The sequence below is a fragment of the Callorhinus ursinus genome, unplaced genomic scaffold (assembly GCF_003265705.2).
Source record: "Callorhinus ursinus isolate GAN/ISIS: 27379988/994484 unplaced genomic scaffold, GSC_fseal_2.0 scaffold2, whole genome shotgun sequence".
Taxonomy (NCBI): domain Eukaryota; kingdom Metazoa; phylum Chordata; class Mammalia; order Carnivora; family Otariidae; genus Callorhinus; species Callorhinus ursinus.
The window spans coordinates 7714018-7731349 of NW_027397064.1; the positions used below are offsets into that span (position 1 = coordinate 7714018).

Consider the following 17332-nt stretch of genomic DNA (forward strand, 5'->3'; position numbering starts at 1 on the left):
TAATGAGGAGAAAGAACACAGCTGATGAAAGGAACAGGTAGTGCAAAGGCCCTGAGGCATGAATATACTTGGCAATTTCAGAGAACTGAAAGATCAGTGTCCTTACAACAGAATGGATAAGGAGAAGAATTATTTGAAAAGTTATGGCAGAGGAGTCAGATCATGTAGGACTTTATAAGCTAGAGTAAAGAGTTTGGTTAAAACTTAATTTAGTTTGATTTTTTTCCCCCAATTTGGTAGCCAACATCCAATATAGATTCCAATGATCTTAACCTCCTGGTATTCACACCCATGAATAAGCCCCTCCCACAGTGACCTGGGGCTGGCCTGTATGAACAATAGAATAAAGCAGAAGTGGTGGCTGGTACATGACTTCTAAGGGTAGGTCATAAAGACAGTGCAGTTTCTGCCTTTGTCTTTGGAACAGCTTTGGAGGAAGCTAGCCACCATATTGTAAGGACACTGGAACAGTCTCATGGAGAGGCCCATGAGGAGAGGAACAAACCGTAGCCCCAGGCAACATCTGACTGACAGACTCTGAGCTGGGACCACCCAACCAGGCTACCCCAAAAATACATGCTTTTTTCATGAACAGCTTGAAAGTAATTTGCAGGATACTTCACCCCTAAATACTTCAACATGTATCCCCCGATACTAGAGAACCTCTGCTACATAACCACAATTAACATTACTACATTAAAAAAATTAACAATAATTCCACAATATCATCTAACATCCAGTCCATATTCAGATTTCCCAGTTGTCCAACAAATATCTCTCTGGGACTTTGGACCCATTTTACTTGTGATGATAATTCATGAATAGGTCTTAAACAAGAGATTGGCATGATCTGATTTGCATCTTCAAAAGTTCAGTCTAACTTCTGTGTAGAGAACCGATTTGAGGGGCTAAGTTTGTTTCCTGGGGCTGCTACAGTAAATTATACAATGCAAACTTGAATGTATTTTTATTTATTTATTTATTTATCACAAATAAGAATTTATTTTCCCATGGTTGTGGAGGCCAGAAGAAGGAAATCAGTAGCACTGGGCCCAAAAGCAGCTGCCTTGTAGCAGCTTCTGGTGGTCTCAGGCATTCCTTGGCTTATGGCTGCATCACTTACGACCTCCACCTCTGTCTTCACATTGCCTTCTTCTCTTCTCCGTGTGCTCCCTCTACCTCTCTCTTACAAGGACACTTGTGACTGCATTTAGGGCCCAGGATAATCTCTCCTCTCAGCATTCTTGACTTAATCATATTTGCAAATATTTTCCAAATAAGGTAACACTTACAGATTTCAAAGCAACTTCTTTCAAGATACATCTCCAAAGGCTAGTGATACAAAAGCAAAAATGAACTTTTGGGACTTCATCAAGATAAAAAGCTTCTGCACAGCAAAGGAAACAGTCAACAAAACAAAGAGGCAACCCACAGAACGGGAGAAGATATTTGCAAATGGCACTACAGATAAAGGGCTGGTACCCAAGCTCTATAAAGAGCTTCTCAAACTCAACACCCAAAAAACAAATAATCAAGACAAAAAATGGGCAGAAGACATGAAAAGACACTTCTCTGAAGAAGACCTGCAAATGGCTAACAGACACATGAGAAAATGTTGATCATCATTAGCCATCAGGGAAATTCAAATCAAAACCACACTGAGATGCCACCTTACACCAGTTAGAATGGCAAAAATTGACAAGGCAAGAAACAACAACTGTTGGAGAGGTTGTGGAGAAAGGGGAACCCTCTCACGCTGTTGGTGGGAATGCAAGTTGGTGCAGCCACTTTGGAAAACAGTGTGGAGGTGCCTCAGAAAATTAAAAATAGAGCTACCCTATGACCCAGCAATTGCACTCCTGGGTATTTACCCCAAAGACACAGATGTAGTGAGAAGAAGGGCCATATGCACCCCAATGTTCATAGCAGCAGTGTCCACAATAGCCAAACTGTGGAAAGAGCCAAGATGCCCTTCAACAGACGAATAGATAAAGAAGATGTGGTCCATATATACAATGGAATATTACTCAGCCATCAGAAAGGATGAATACCCAACTTTTACACCAACATGGATGGGACTGGAGGAGATTATCCTAAACGAAATAAGTCAAGCAGAGAAAGTCAATTATCATATGGTTTCACATAAGGAATAGCACGGAGGACATCAGGAGAAGGAAGGGGAAAATGAAGGGGGGGGAATCGGAGGGGGAGACGAACCACGAGAGACTATGGACTCTGAGAAACACACTGAGGGTTCTAGAGGGGATGGGGTTGGGGGGATGGGTTAGCCCGGTGATGGGTATTAGGAGGGCACGTACTGCATGGAGCACTGGGTGTTTTACGAAAACAATGCATTGTGGATCACCACATCCAAAACTAATGATGTATTGTACGGTGACTAACATGACATAATAAAATTAAATTAAAAAAAAAGATTCCAAAGAACAGGACCTGATGTCTTTAGGAAACCTTATTCAGCTTCCTCCAGGGACCTAGAGTAGAAGTGAGAAGACCATTGGCAGCCACTGCCCATGTCCAGGCAAGAAGTCTGTATCTTGGACCAGGATGGTGGTAGTGAAGAAAGAGCAGTGGACAGATTCAGGATAATTGCTAATAGATTTGATGGGGAGCAGTGGGAGGTGTGGAAGGAGTACAAGAAATCAAAGAACCCTCTGGAGCCTGTCTAGTACTCCCACTAATCTCCACTAACTGGGTTGTCAACTCCTTGAGAGCCCAAAGCCTTTCAGTATGTCAACACCTCTGGGACTCAGGCTGGGGCTTTTCTTATAGTGGGTCTACCCAGTCGTTTAACTGAATTGAAAAGAGATACAGGGGTCAGAGCATCAATTAGCCTCTTTGCCAGAGTGTAGCCATGTACAGAAATGTCAGAAAAGCTCTCTTTGGGGGACGCCTGGGTGGCTCAGTTGGTTAAGCGCCTGCCTTCGGTTCAGGTCATGATCCCGGGGTCCTGGGATTGAGCCTCCGCATCAGGCTCCCTGCTCAGCAAGGGAGGCTGCTTCTCCCTCTGCCTGACCCTCCCCTTGCTTGTACTCTCTCTCTCTGACAAATAAATAAATAAAATCTTCAAAAGAAAGAAAGAAAGAAATGCTCTGTTCTTTGAACATCAGTGACCCAGTCTGAACCTCTCAACAGAACCTTGTTCTTAAATTAAGGGTCCTGCTTCCCCTCTGTCCATCCTGGGTGGCTGCAGTAAGGAATCCAGAGAAATCTCTGAAAAAGATCTTTTACAAACTAAGCAAAAGCAATTTATGTGGTTTTTTTTTCTTTTAAACTGTCTTCAGTACTGTTATGTTTAAATTCATTTGGTCTTACTGATTGTTTTAAGACCAACAGCTGACAGGCTTTGAAATGCATGGATTTCTTGATAACTTTACCTGTAGTATAAATGTGAGTAAGGGCCCTCATCCATTTTTATACCTTAAACAAAGATGTCTAAGGCACATACACAAAAATCTTCTTTGAAGCCAATGAAAACAATGCTCAGCCACAGCCATATTCTGTGAAGTACAAATGTCAAACACATTCTACCAACTTTCTAATGGTAATGAAATCAACTTTCAAAAGACTGCCAATTATTAGATTTTATCTTCGGTCAGCTAGTATTGTTTGCTTTCATTGGCTCTTATTAAAATAACCCTAAAGAAATGAATATCTATTTTCACTTATTTACTCATTTCAAATATGGATACCAGGGGTGCCTGGGTGGCTTAGTCGGTTAAGAGTCCGACTCTTGATCTCAGCTCAGGTCTTGATTTCAGGGTCATGAGTTCAAGCCCTGCATTGGGCTCCACACCAGGTTTGGAGCCTACTTTAAGAAAGAAAAAAAAAATATATATATATATATGGATACCAAAGAGATTTGCTACATTCAAGATCTACACAAGGTCTTCCAGTGGCTCCACAAAGCCTGGGGGGACACAGAGCCTCAGAAGGATGTTCCTGCCTTTTCCAACCTCAGGCAAAATTTAGCATGCCCACCAAGTGCCAGTCCCCTAAAACAGCTCCACCCAATCACAGAAGTGCACCATAGAGGGAATGAAATCACCTTGGCTGGGGATACAACTTCTGCAGATTTCATGCAGATCAACATCCTGCTGCTTCCGTCTGTACCTACTTCCTTCCTTCTCTTCCTGATCCTGGCTCTTCATCTCACCCCTGCTACCTACCCTGGTTCCCCTGGTTCTGAAGATCCATCATGGACACCAGCTTGACACCAGGAGTGCTGCTGGGACCCAATTCAGGCATTCCCTCTCCAACACCAGGATTTGGGGGTTCAGGTTAGAGATACTTGGGTTTTCAGTTGGATCTCAGGGTGGCTTCCTACCTGGGGCAGGGAATGGGGAGAGGGAGGAACGGGAATTAGGCATGAATCATTCAGCAAATGCGGAAGTCTACCACATGTCTGACCATGTCTAATGCACTGGGGATTCAGTGGGGAGCTGGCCATAATCTCTGTCCTCAAAGAGTTTACAATTCAGTAAGGGGGTGGTTGAAGATGGATGCACAAGTCACTCTGGGAACACAGGTTATGGGCACTCAATTCAGTATCAGGAGGGGAGAAAATATGGGGCTCAGGGATGGGGTTGCCAGATTTAGTAAATAATAACACAGGATGCTCTGTTAAATTTGAATTTCAGTTAAAAAGCAAATAGTTATTTGGGATAAGCATATCCCATGCAACATTTGGGGCAAAATTACAGTAAAAAAGTATGCATTGTTTATCTGAAATTCAGATGTAACTGGGCATCCTATGTTTTTATTTCACCACCAAAAACTGATTTGATTCAGCTTACGAGACTGAATCCCCAAATTTTCAAGGGTGGATCTTGCAGTTGGACAGAAAAGAGGCAAATACCTATGTCATGCAGTTTGAAAGATAATTACTTCTAAAGCCCCCTTTTTTCCTCACTTCCAACTATCTGTAAAGGTGTTTGTAATTCTACCATTAGAAGTTAGCTCTTTGGGGTTATCTCACTTTTTAGTTTTCCAGTTAAGTAGTAGAAAAAAGAAAATCAAGAAAGCTAATGCAGCTTAACATAAGAAGGAACCTTCTAGAATTAAAGAGCTGGTGAGTATTAGGAAGTGAGCTGTCACAGAAGATGTTCAAGAATTGGTCAAATGTAAGGGAGGTCAACAGGGCTCGGTTGGATCAGGTGTTAGCAAGCTTTATCTGTAAAGGAGTAAATAGTAAATATCTTTGGCTTTGTGAGTCATGTGGTCTCTGTCACAACTGCTCAACTCTGCCATTGTTGCCATTTTGTAGCACAAAAAAAAAATGTATAAATGCATGGGCATTATAGTCCAATAAAACTTAAATTTCCAAAACTGGGCATCAAGGTAGATTTAGCCCAATTTGCTGACCCCTGGCTCAGATAATCTCCAACATCTTGTTCAAGCCTCAGATTCTCTGACAAGTTAAAACTTTTAAAATGCTAACACCCCCAACAGTGATCCCTTAACAGTTTGAACTTGAGCCTGGAATAAGTTTTCAATTAAGGCCCATGAGAATGGACATGGGTAGGCCCCAGGGATGGTCAGGAAGAGGTCAGTGTGCAGAGGAGGAGAAAGGGTTGAGGAAAAGTCGTCCTGTTGGTCTTCAGAGTGTAGATGACTGGAAATCAGAGACAGTTTCTACATGGTCATCTCCCACTGCCCGCACCCCCACCAGCAGATAGAGACCAGGAACAAGGGGGGGTGATACTTGCTTCAACCACCCACATGCTGAAATGAACGACATCAATGCATGTTCACAGCAAGAGTGAAGGAAAGGCCACTTCATCATCCCAGTGGTGAACAGGTTAAAAGCCAACACCCATCAGTCCCCAGAATATGGGCCTCTGTTCAACAAGGAGATCCTGTTCTCTAAAAGGCATTGAGAAGGAATAAAACAAGCCCTCGAGGGGTTAGTAAAAGGAAAAAAAGAGAACTTTAGCATTTTTTTCCTTTACCTTTTAAAAATTAATTCCATCCACTGCCTTTATTTTATGTCATTCTGAAAGCATCCAAGACTTAAGACAGAATTTTGTTCCCAAAGCCCTAGATATTAGGAAGCTCTTCTTGAGTCATGCTGGCCCATTTTCTGCTGCCATTACGGGTGCCACCACCCTGTAGACACTGCCACCCATTACCAAGGCTCTGCCACGCAGCCTACCCCACCCCCCACCAAAGCTTTGGTCCTCACTCAGACCCTGAGAAATCAGTCCTAGTGCCCTCTACCACGGGTTAACTCCTTTGATGGCTTTATTCTTCCACTCACTCAGACACCCCGAGGCCTCAAGATCTAGGAGAACCACACAGCACCTGCTCCCTGAGCTGCTGCTACGTGGCTCTGCAGGACTAGGGCTCTGCTTGGTCCTGGAAGGAGTGGGTGCAGAGGAGAGCTTGTCTGGGCTTGGTTATTATGGTATTTCCTTTGGTCTTCCCTCTTCCTGTTTCTCCTCACAAAGGGAAATGGGAGACTGAGGCATGCAAGCATCTGGGCTTTTGTGGAGTGAAGTGTATCAGCGTGGGGGCTCATGGGTATCTCCTACACCCTGTCTAGCCCAGCATGCAGACTTTATCTGATCATTTACACATAACAGACACTCAAAAATTGTGGATTTGTAGCAAATGGTTTAACTCAATACCTATAAATGTCTAAATGCATAATACAGAATAATAGCTAACTTGTGCAGCATTCGTAGGTGTCAAAACATTTCATATCTGTAAAGCAAGGGTATCAGCCAGAAAGCAGTTATTTTCCTATTTACCAACCATGATAGAAATGTCAACATTTTTAAATTTTTTAAAATTTTAATTACATACATACATTTAACATACAGTCTTATATCATTTTCAGGTGTGCAATACAGTGATTCAGCAATTCTTTACGTTACTCAGTATTCATCATGATACGTGTCTTCTTAATCCCCTTCACCTATTTCATCCATCCCCCCACTATCTCCCCTCTGGTGGCCATCAGTTTGTTCTCTATAGTTAAGAGTCTGGTTTTTTTGTTTGTCTCTTTCTTATTTTGTTTGTTTCTTAAATTCCACATATGAGTGAAATCATATGGTGTTTGTTTTTCTCTGACTGGCTTATTTTGCTTAGCATTGTACACTCTAGATCCATCCATGTTGTTGCAAATGGCAAGATGTCATTCTTTTTTATGGCTGAGTTATATTCCATTGTATATCTATATACCACATCTTCTTTATCCAGCCATCAGTTGATGGGTTGCTTTCATAATTTGGCTATTGTAAATAATGCTGCCATAAACATGGGGGGCACGTATACCTTTGGATTACTATTTTCATATTCTTTGGGTAAGTACCCAGTAGTGCAATTACTGGATCATAAGGTAGTTTTCTATTTTTAACTTTTTGAGGAACCCCCATACTGTTTTCCACAGTGGCTGCACCAGTTTGCATTCCCACCAACAATGCACATCCTGGCCAACGCTTGTTGTTTCTTGTGTTTTTTATTTTAGCCATTCTGACAGGTGTGAAGTGATATCTCATTGCAGTTTTGATTTGCATTTCCTGGTGATGAGTGACATTGACCATCGCTTCATGTGTCTGTTGGCCCTCTGAATGTCTTCTTTGGAGAAATATCTGTTCGTGTCTTCTGCCCATTTTTCACTGGATTATTTGTTTGTGTGTGTGTGTGTGTGTGTGTGTGTGTGTGTGTGTGTGTGTTGAGTTGTATAAGTTCTTTATATGTTCTGAATACTAACCCTTTATTGGATATGTCATTGGCAAATGTCTTCTCCCATTCAGTAGGTTGTTTTTTAGATTTGTTTGTTGCTTCCTTTGCTGTGCAGAAGCTTTTTATTTTAATGTAGTCCCAATAGTTTATTTTTACTTCTGTTTCCCTCGCCTCAGGAGACAGATCTAGAAAAATGTTGCTACATCCAATGTCAGAGAAATTTCTGCCTGTGCTCTCTTTTAGAAATTTTATGTTTTCAGGTCTCACATTTAGGTCCTTCATCCATTTTGCTAATATTTTGTTGAGGATTTTCACATCTCTATTCATCAGAAATATCGGCCTATAGTTCTCTTTTTTTTTGAAGTGTCTTTATCTGGTTTGGGGTGTCAAGGTAATGTTGGCCTCATAGAATGAATTTAGAAACTTTCCTTCCTCTTTTATTTTCTGGGGTAGTTTGAGAAGAATAGGTATTAACTCTTCTTCAAATGTATGGTAGAATTCACCTGTGAAGCCATCTGGTCCTGGACTTTTGTTTGTTGGGAGTTTTTTGAATACTGATTCAATTTCATTGCTGATAATTGGTTTGTTCACATTTTCTATTTCCTCCTGGTTCAGTTTTGGGATGTTATATATTTCTAGGAATTTATCTATTTCTTCTAGGTTGTCCAATTTGTTGGTATGGAATTTTTCATAATATTCTCATTTTAGCCTTTGTATTTCTGTGGTGTTGGTTGTTACTTCTCCTCTTTTATTTCTGATTTTGTTTGAGTCCGCTCACTCTCTCTCTCTCTTTTTAAATGAGTCTAAAGGTTTATCCATTTCATTGATCTTTTCAAAGAACCAGCTCCTGGGTTGACCGATCTGTTCTATTGATTTTTTTAGTTTCTATTTTATTTCTGCTCAATCTTTATTATTTCTTTCCTTCTACTGGTTTTGGGTTCTGTTCTTTTTCTAGCTCCTTTGGGTATAAGGTTAGGTTTTTACTTGAAATTTTTCTTGTTTCCTGAGGTAGGCCTATATTGCTATAAACTTCCTTCTTAGAACAGCTTTTGCTGCATCCCAAAGATTTTGGACCATTGTGTTTTCATTTTCTATTGTCTCCGTGTTTTGTTTTGTTTTTTTTAATTTCTTCTTCTATTTCTTGGTTGACCCATTCATTGTTTAGTAGCATGTCATTTAACTTCCATGTATTTGTGTGTTTTTTTTTTAATTTTTTTATTGTTATGTTAATCACCATATATTACATCATTAGTTTTTGATGCAGTGTTCCATGATTCATTGTTTGTTCATAACACCCAGTGCTCCATGCAGAACGTGCCCTCCTCAATACCCATCACCAGGCTAACCCATCCCCCCAACCCCCTACCCTCTAGAACCCTCAGTTTGTTTTTCAGAGTCCATCATCTCTCATGGTTCGTCTCCCCCTCTGACATACTCCCCTTTTCTTCCTCTCCTGTTATCTTCTTCTTTTCCTTTTTTCTTATAATATGTTGCGTTATTTGTTTCAGAAGTACAGATCTGTGGTTCAACAGTCTTGCACAATTCACAGCGCTCACCGTAGCACATACCCTCCCCAATGTCTATCACCCAGCCATCTCATCCCTCCCACCCCCAACCACTCCAGTAACACTCAGTTTGTTTCCTGAGATTAAGAATTCCTCATATCAGTGAGGTCATGTGATACATGTCTTTCTCTGATTGACTTATTTCACTCAGCATAACACCCTCCAGTTCCATCCACGTCGTTGCAAATGGCAAGATCTCATTCCTTTTGATGGCTGCATAATATTCCATTGTGTATATATACCACATCTTCTTTATCCATTCATCTGTCGATGGGCATCTTGGTTCTTTCCACAGTTTGGCTATTGTGGACATTGCTGCTATAAACATTGGGGTACACGTACCCCTTCGGGTCCCTACATTTGTATCTTTGTGGTAAATACCCAGTAGTGCAATTGCTGGATCGAACGGTAGCTCTAATTTCAACTGTTTGAGGAACCTCCATACTGTTTTCCAGAGGGGTTGCACCAGCTTGCATTCCCACCAACAGTGTAGGAGGGTTCCCCTTTCTCCACATCCCCGCCAACATCTGTCGTTCCCTGACTTGTTAATTTTAGCCATTCTGACGGGTGTGAGGTGGTATCTCATTGAGGTTTTGATTTGGATTTCCCTGATGCCGAGTGATGTTGAGCACTTTTTCATGTGCCTGTTGGCCATTTGGATGTCTTCTTTGGAGAAATGTCTGTTCATGTCTTCTGCCCATTTCTTGATTGGATTATTTGTTCTTTGGGTGTTGAGTTTGATAAGTTCTTTATAGATTTTGGATACTAGCCCTTTATCTGATATGTCGTTTGCAAATATTTTCTCCCATTCTGTCGGTTGTCTTTTGGTTTTGTGGACTGTTTCTTTTGCTGTGCAAAAGCTTTTTATCTTGATGAAATCCCAGTAGTTCATTTTTGCCCTGGCTTCCCGTGCCTTTGGCGATGTTTCTAGGAAGAAGTTGCTGCGGCTAAGGTCGAAAAGGTTGCTACCTGTGTTCTCCTTTAGGATTTGGATGGACTCCTGTCTCACGTTTAGGTCCTTCAACCATTTGGAGTCTATTTTTGTGTGAGGTGTAAGGAAATGGTCCAGTTTCATTCTTCTGCATGTGGCTGTCCAATTTTCCCAACACCATTTGTTGAAGAGACTGTCTTTTTGCCATTGGACATTCTTTCCTGCTTTGTCAAAAATAAGTTGACCATAGAGTTGAGGGTCCATTTCTGGGCTCTGTATTTGTGTGTTTTTTCCAGATTTTTTTCTTGTGGTTGTTTTCTAGTTTCATAGCACTGTGGTTGGGAAAGATGCATGGTATGACTTTGATCTTTTTGAATTGTTGAGACTGGTTTTGTGGCCTAATTATGTGATCTACTCTGGATAATGTTTCATGTGCACTTGAGAAGAATGTGTGAATATGCATTCTGCTGTTTTAGGATGGAATGTTTTGAATATATCTGTTAGATCCATCTAGTCCAATGTGTCATTCAAAGCCACTGTTTTCTTGTTGACTCTCTGTTTGGATGATCTATTTATGTAAGTGGAGTGTTGAAGTCTCCTACTATTATTCTATTACTATTGATTGCTTCCTTTATGTTTGTGTTTAGCTGCTTTATATATTTGGGTGCTCCCATGTTAGGTGCAGATATTTATATCATTATATCTTCTTGTTGGATTGTTCCCTTTTTGATTATATAGTGTCCTTCTTTGTTTCTTGTACAGTCTGTTTTAAAATCTATTTTGTCCAATATAAGTATTGTTACCCTGGCTTCCTTTTCACATCAATTTGCATGATAAATGCCTTTCTATCCCTTCACTTTCAATCTGAATGTGTCTTTAGGTAAGAAATGAGTCACTTATAGGCAGCATATAGATGAGTCTTGTTTTTGAATCCCTACTCTGTCATCCTATGTCTTTTGATTGTAGTGTTTAGTCCATTTACATTCAAAGTAATTATTAATAGGTATGTACTTATTGCCATTTTTTGATACTTGTTTTATGGTTATTTTGTAGTTCTTCTCTGTTCCTTTCTCTCTGTTTTTGAAGATTTTATTTATTTGAGAGAGAGAGAGAGTGAGCGGGGGGGGGTGGTAGGGAGGGGCAGAGGCAGAGGGAGAAGCAGACTCCCCACTGAGCAGGGTACACGATGAGGGGCTCTATCACAGGACCCTGGGATCATGGCCTGAGCTGAAGGCAGACACTTAATTGACTGAGCCACCCACGCACCCCTTTTCTGTTCCTTTCTTCTCTTGCTCTCTTCTCTCAGTTTGCTGAGATTCCTTTCTCTTTATTTTTTGCATATCTACTACTGGTTTTTGATTTGTGGTTACCACTAGGTTTGTATATAACATCTTATGCATATAGCAGTCTATATTAAGTTGATGGTCACTTAAGTTTGAACCCATTCTTTAGTCCTCTCCCCCAACCCCCACGTTTTAGGTATATGGTGTCATAATTTACATCCTTCTATTTTGTGAATCCATTGACTGGTATTTGTAGGTACACTTAATTTTACTGCTTTTGCACTTCTCATTTTTCTTACTCCTGTTTAGGGTCTTTCCTTTCCACTCAGAGTCTCCTTTAACATTTCTTGTGGGGCTGGTTTAGTGGTCATGAATTCCTTTAACTTTTGTTTGTCTGGGAAGCTCTTTATCCCTCCTTCTATTCTGAATGATAGCCTTGCTGGATAGAGTATTCTTGGCTGCAGATTTTTTTCCTTTTAGCACTTTGAATCATGCCACTCCCTTCTGTCTGTAAAGTTTCTGCTGAAAAATCAGCTGATAGCCTTATGGAGTTTCCCTTCTATATGCCATCTTCTTTTCTCTCACTGCTTTTAAAATTGTCTTTTTGTCACTACTTTTTGCCATTTTAATTACTATGTGTCTTAGTGTGGACCTCCTTGGGTTGATTTTGTTGGGGGCCCTCTGTGCCTTCTGGATCTGGATTTCTGTTTCCTTCCCCAGATTCAGGAAGTTTTCAACTATTATTTCTTCAAATAAATTTTCCACCCCCTTTTCTCTCTCTTCTCCTTCTGGGTCCCTATAATGTGAATGTTATTACGTGTGATGGTGTCACTGAATTCCGTAAAACTATTTTCATTTTGTATTACTTTTCTTCTCTCACCTGCTCAGTTGGATTGCTTTCCACTACTCTGTCCTCCAGGTCACTGGTCCATTCTTCTGCTTCCTGTAGTTTACTATTTATTTCATCTAGCATATTTTTCATTTCAGTTATTGAGCTCTTCATTTCTGATTGGTCCTTTACTACGTTTTCTGTCTCTTTGTTAAGGGTCTTACTGAAGCCTTCCACTCTTTTCTCAAGTCCAGTGAGCATCTTTATGATCACTACTTTAAATTCTCTATCAGGCATATTACATATCTCCTTCTCATTTAACTCTTTTGCTGTGATTTTGTCCTGGTCTTTTGTTTGGGACACAGTCCTCTGTCTCTTCATCTTGTCTAACTCTCTGTGTCTGGTTCTATGTATTAGGAAGGTCAGCTGCATCACCAGCTGTTGAAAGTAGTGACTTTATGAGGAAGAGTTCCTATGGTGCCCTCTGTTCTGTTCATCAGAACTTGGCACTTGAGGGGTGTCTCCTTTGTGTTTCGTGCACCCTACTATTGTGGCTGAATTGCTTTTGCCTTCAGTCCATTCATTTGCAATGGCTCTCTTTGCCTGTTGTGGGCAAGGTTTGATGCCTGTGTTCTTAGTGGGCCAGTCTGGGGCCACCTGAGACTTGAGTTGAGTCAGACCGGGTGTTTATCAAAGATGCAGTAGCACTGAACTGCAGGATGCTTTCTTTGTGTTGTACCCTGAAAAACTTTTGCTGGTAGGCAGGGCCTATAGTCAGACCAAATATCTGCCCCCAGCCCATTGCTGCAGTCAGACTGGTGTGTGTATGTTTACCTTCCCCTCTGCCCAGGGTAAGAGTAACTTTGGAATGGTGCTGTCCCCTGTCAGGACTGCTTGCACACCGCCAGGCTTGTGGCACCACACTGGACCAGCTCCAGGCAAGGACTTATTGAAGGGGACAAGTCCCCAGAAAATGCAGAAGGCAGGGCTTGCAGTGTTAGCACGTTTATGAGGGTCTGCTGTGGGAGAGGACCTAGAGCCGAGGCCTGGGTGGAGGGGGCATGTCTGCAGGAGAACAAAGGGGTGGGGTGTGCTCTTAGCAAGTTAGGTAGCAAGCGTTGCCACTACACTGGTTCCTGCTGGTGTCCATGTATCTTGGCTGTGCAGCAAGGGAGGGAAATGCTGCCAGCCAGCTCCTTTGTTTCCAATGATCCCTGCCCATCCAGCACATGCTCTGAGATTAGTAAACAAGTCTCCCTCCTGTATAGCCCAGGTGTTTTTCAAACTGCTGCTTCTATGCTGTATCTCTGTGGAGCTATTTGTTGTCTTGTCTCTTTAAGGACAGGGACTCAGTTTCCTTTCTTCTTCCAGGTCCCCCAGAGCAGGGCCTGCTGATTTTTGAAGTTCCAGGTGTTAAGCCCCACTGATTGTGAAAATTTGTGAAATTATGCCCCTCTGGTTTTCAGAGCCAAATGTTGTGGGGATTTGTCTTCCCCATGCGGGTTCCCTATGCCTGTGGTGCTTGATGTGAGGATCCATTTTGCTCCCAACTGCATCTCCACACTTTCTACCCTCGTTGATGTAGACTCCTCTCTACACTGAGCTGTGGAGAGTCTGTTCTGCCAGTCCTCGGGGTGTTTTCTGGGTTATTTATATGGATGTGGATGTTACCTAGTTTTATCCATGGATGGGGTGAGTTTAGGGCCCTCCTACTCCACCATCTTCCCCCAAAGTGTCAGCAATCCAAATGTGTCAGCATTTTAATATCCTGTATGGCCAAACTAGGAATACCAGCTGCATATTAGCCTTGCTGTACCCAGAATGGACTGGAAGACAGTTTGGAACAGATAATGTGGCATCAGGATTCACAAATAAATATGGTTTTCCCACTGTGTGAAGAACTACTTCAGAACTGTAAAAGATATAGAATTGTTTTTAGTCTCAGTACGAGGCTCACACAGAGCTTCTAAGCACAGGGACTTCAGGGCTTGCATTCACAGCATGGGCAACCTTAAGCCAGATGTGACAAAAACTAAGCTTGCCTCAGCTGCTCCTTTATCTCCCCCTTCCTTGCACACCTGCTCTTTCCTGGCCTTGGCCTCCTTCACCCCTGGGTGCTCTATCTGATGTTCCCTATCTGACATGCCGCCAATGCTCCCAGAGCATTTCATGCTCTTGATACATTCATCCGATATCAAAATGCCCTGCCCTGTGTCTTTTTCCCTCAGCTCTCTGCTCTCTCAGAAACTGAGAAACCCATCTGCATTCAGTTGCCGATGGTTGAAAGTATGCTACACAATTGGGGAAGGAGGCTGGTTCTATCCATTCTACATAATGTTCGCCCTGATTTCCAGGAACACATCCTTACCATGCTCTGTTGAACTAAGTAAATAAATAAGAAGGGCTACTCTCTGGCCATGACCCTTCCACAACTCACAGAGCAGCACCTTACCACCCCTAGCTCCCCAACTGTGAGATCTAAGCCAGTTGGCTGGAGCTGTGACTCAGCCAGAGCCAAGGGTCTAAACTTGAGGACCACCTCATCATAAATTAGACTAGATCAGACTGAGATCAAGGGAGCTACAGTGTATGAAATGGGAGGAGGGAGAGAGAGAACAGGCCCTTGTCTCAGAATCTTTTTCACACCCACCTTCTGTCATGCCTACAATCCATTGAATCATAAGAGCTTCTCAAGATTCTAGTATTGATGAGAATAGACACAGCCCCTGGGAAATACTATAATTCAGTGTTTATTCATCTATTCATCTTTCCCAAACATTTTTGAGCACTGCGAATATGCAAGACATCTACAGTTGTATCATTTAACAGTGATCAAAAATACATCCCAAAGCCTCCAAGTCTCTATCATGTCATCTTTTCAATTATCACTTATCTGCCTTTATCACTCTCTGAAGTTAGGCCACCTATCTGTCCACTTGTCTGTTTGCATCCTTTCTGACCTTCCCCAACATGTACCTCACAAGAGAAGAGACCTGACCTGGCCCATCACTGTAATCCCACTGCCTAGAACAGTGTCTGCATGTAATAGCACAGTGTGAGTATTTTGTTGAATGAATCAGAGTGAGACAATGATGGTGATGATAGCCAATCCTGGAAGTAGCTATGCTGTGCAACACGCTGTTCTGGTTTCTCTGCGTATATTATTTTATTTAATCCTCACAATCCAATGAGGCAGGTGCTGTTATTATTCCCATTTACTCAGAAAATTGAAACCAGAAATGTTAAGTAAAATGCCCAAGGTCACACAGTTAGTGAATGACAGAACCACACCTCAAGCCCAGGCAACCTGGCTCCAGAGCCCATGATCATAACCACTTCCCTGCACTGCTCTGCAAAGAGAAGCAAGACAGACCTGGTCCCTTAGAGAAAATTCTAGTGGGGAACTTGAAACAGGAGATGAATGGTCATCCCACAAGCTAGAATGTGATAAATGCAGTGAGAGGCCATAGACTAGGCGATGGGTTAGTTCAAGGGGTCTCAAGAATACCCTTTCTGAGGGATGCCTGGGTGGTTCAGTCAGTTAAGGGTCTACCTTTGGCTCAGGTCATGATCTCAGGGTCTTGGGATAGAGCCCCACGTCAGGCTCCCTGCTCAGCACGGAGCCTGCTTCTCCCTCCCCCTCTCCCTCTGCCTGCTCCCCCTGCTTGTGCTCCTTCCCTCCCTCTCTCCCTCAAATAAATAAAATCTTAAAAAAAAAAAAAAGAATATCCTTACTGAGTGGCAGAATAGGATCCAGGTGCCCTTGAGTTATGGAGAGGACTGCCAGGAAAAGATGGGGAGAAAAGTATCCCAGAAAAAGGGAATAGTATGACAAAAGTCACAGAAGTAAAAAATATGAAGCCACGTTCAGAGACTGGTGTGAGGAAGAAAAGGAGTTTGTCCAGATGGAGCCCAGGACTGCAGAGGCAGAGGACGAAGTGGTGGAAGCTGAGGCTGCGTTGGGGGTGAAGAGGGGTGTGGGCACTTCATGTGGAAGCGGGGGTGACATGATCTGAAGCTTACCTTTGAAATGCCTATCTGTTCTAGCCTGGCGACCAGGAATAATGGTCACTAAGACACTGGAGACCCAGGAGGTGGGCAATTTGCCCCGAGGATGAAGAATGTCATTTCCAGCAGTCAAGGTGGTGCGGGGCGGCGGCGGTGGGGGGGGGGGGCGGAACCCACTTGGAAATGATCAGAGGACCAGTCGATGTCAGAGGCTTGATGGGCAAGAAGGCACCTGGAGGGAACAGTGAGAGTGGAAAGATGCACCACTGAACTGGGAACAGGTTGGGCTCCAAAGACGATGTGTTTGACAACTTTGCTCTGGCCCGTCCCTGTTCATAGATGTCATTTAAATTCTGAACCTCAGACCTTCGTGCTGAGACTTTCTTTCTTTTCCCCTTCCCCCCAGTTCATGAAGAGCTCCCTGCAAATCTCATCCTTTTGGATCCTCTCAGGCCTCTGGGTTTTCTGTTAAATTTAAACAAAACATGGAGTATCTACCGCTGATCTGTGGTGTTATTTAAAATGCCCTGAGGCTGGGATGCGTGGGTGGTTCAGTTGGTTAAGCATCTGCCTTTGGCTCAGGTCATGATCCAGGGTCCTGGGATCGGGTCCCGCATTGGGCTCCTTGCACAGCCGGGAAGCCTGCTTCTCCCTCTCCCACTCCCCCTGCTTGCTCAGTCTCTCTCTCTCTCACACTCTCTCTGACAAATAAATATCATAAAAATCTTTAAAAACAAAAAATAAAATAAAATAAAATAAACAAAATGCCCTGAAGCAAAATAAATTTCAAGCCAGGAATACACCCTTCTAATCCCCAAAATGGAGTTTTTGTAAGGAAAAGGGAGCAGATGAGCCATGGTCCTGGACTGAACAAAGGAAAAGATGTTTACGCACAGCAACTATTTTGCTGTCGGCAATTAGAGAAAGTTGACATCCAGGGGGGAAGTAGGCTTGTTACGGAACCTGGACTGGATGGCCCCATGGAAGAACCAAGCGGCACTCGGAGATC

At 42.6% G+C, this 17332-nt stretch overlaps 1 long non-coding RNA gene across 1 annotated transcript in view; it reads left to right on the top strand.

Moving 5' to 3' along the window:
* The window catches only part of LOC112837782 (uncharacterized), a 31691-nt gene that overhangs the window by 1765 nt on the left and 12594 nt on the right, over nt 1-17332 (top strand). Inside the window, exon 2 of the long non-coding RNA XR_003211817.2 lies at nt 16363-16457. This is a non-coding gene — a long non-coding RNA (uncharacterized lncRNA). The remainder of the gene's footprint in view (nt 1-16362; nt 16458-17332) is intronic.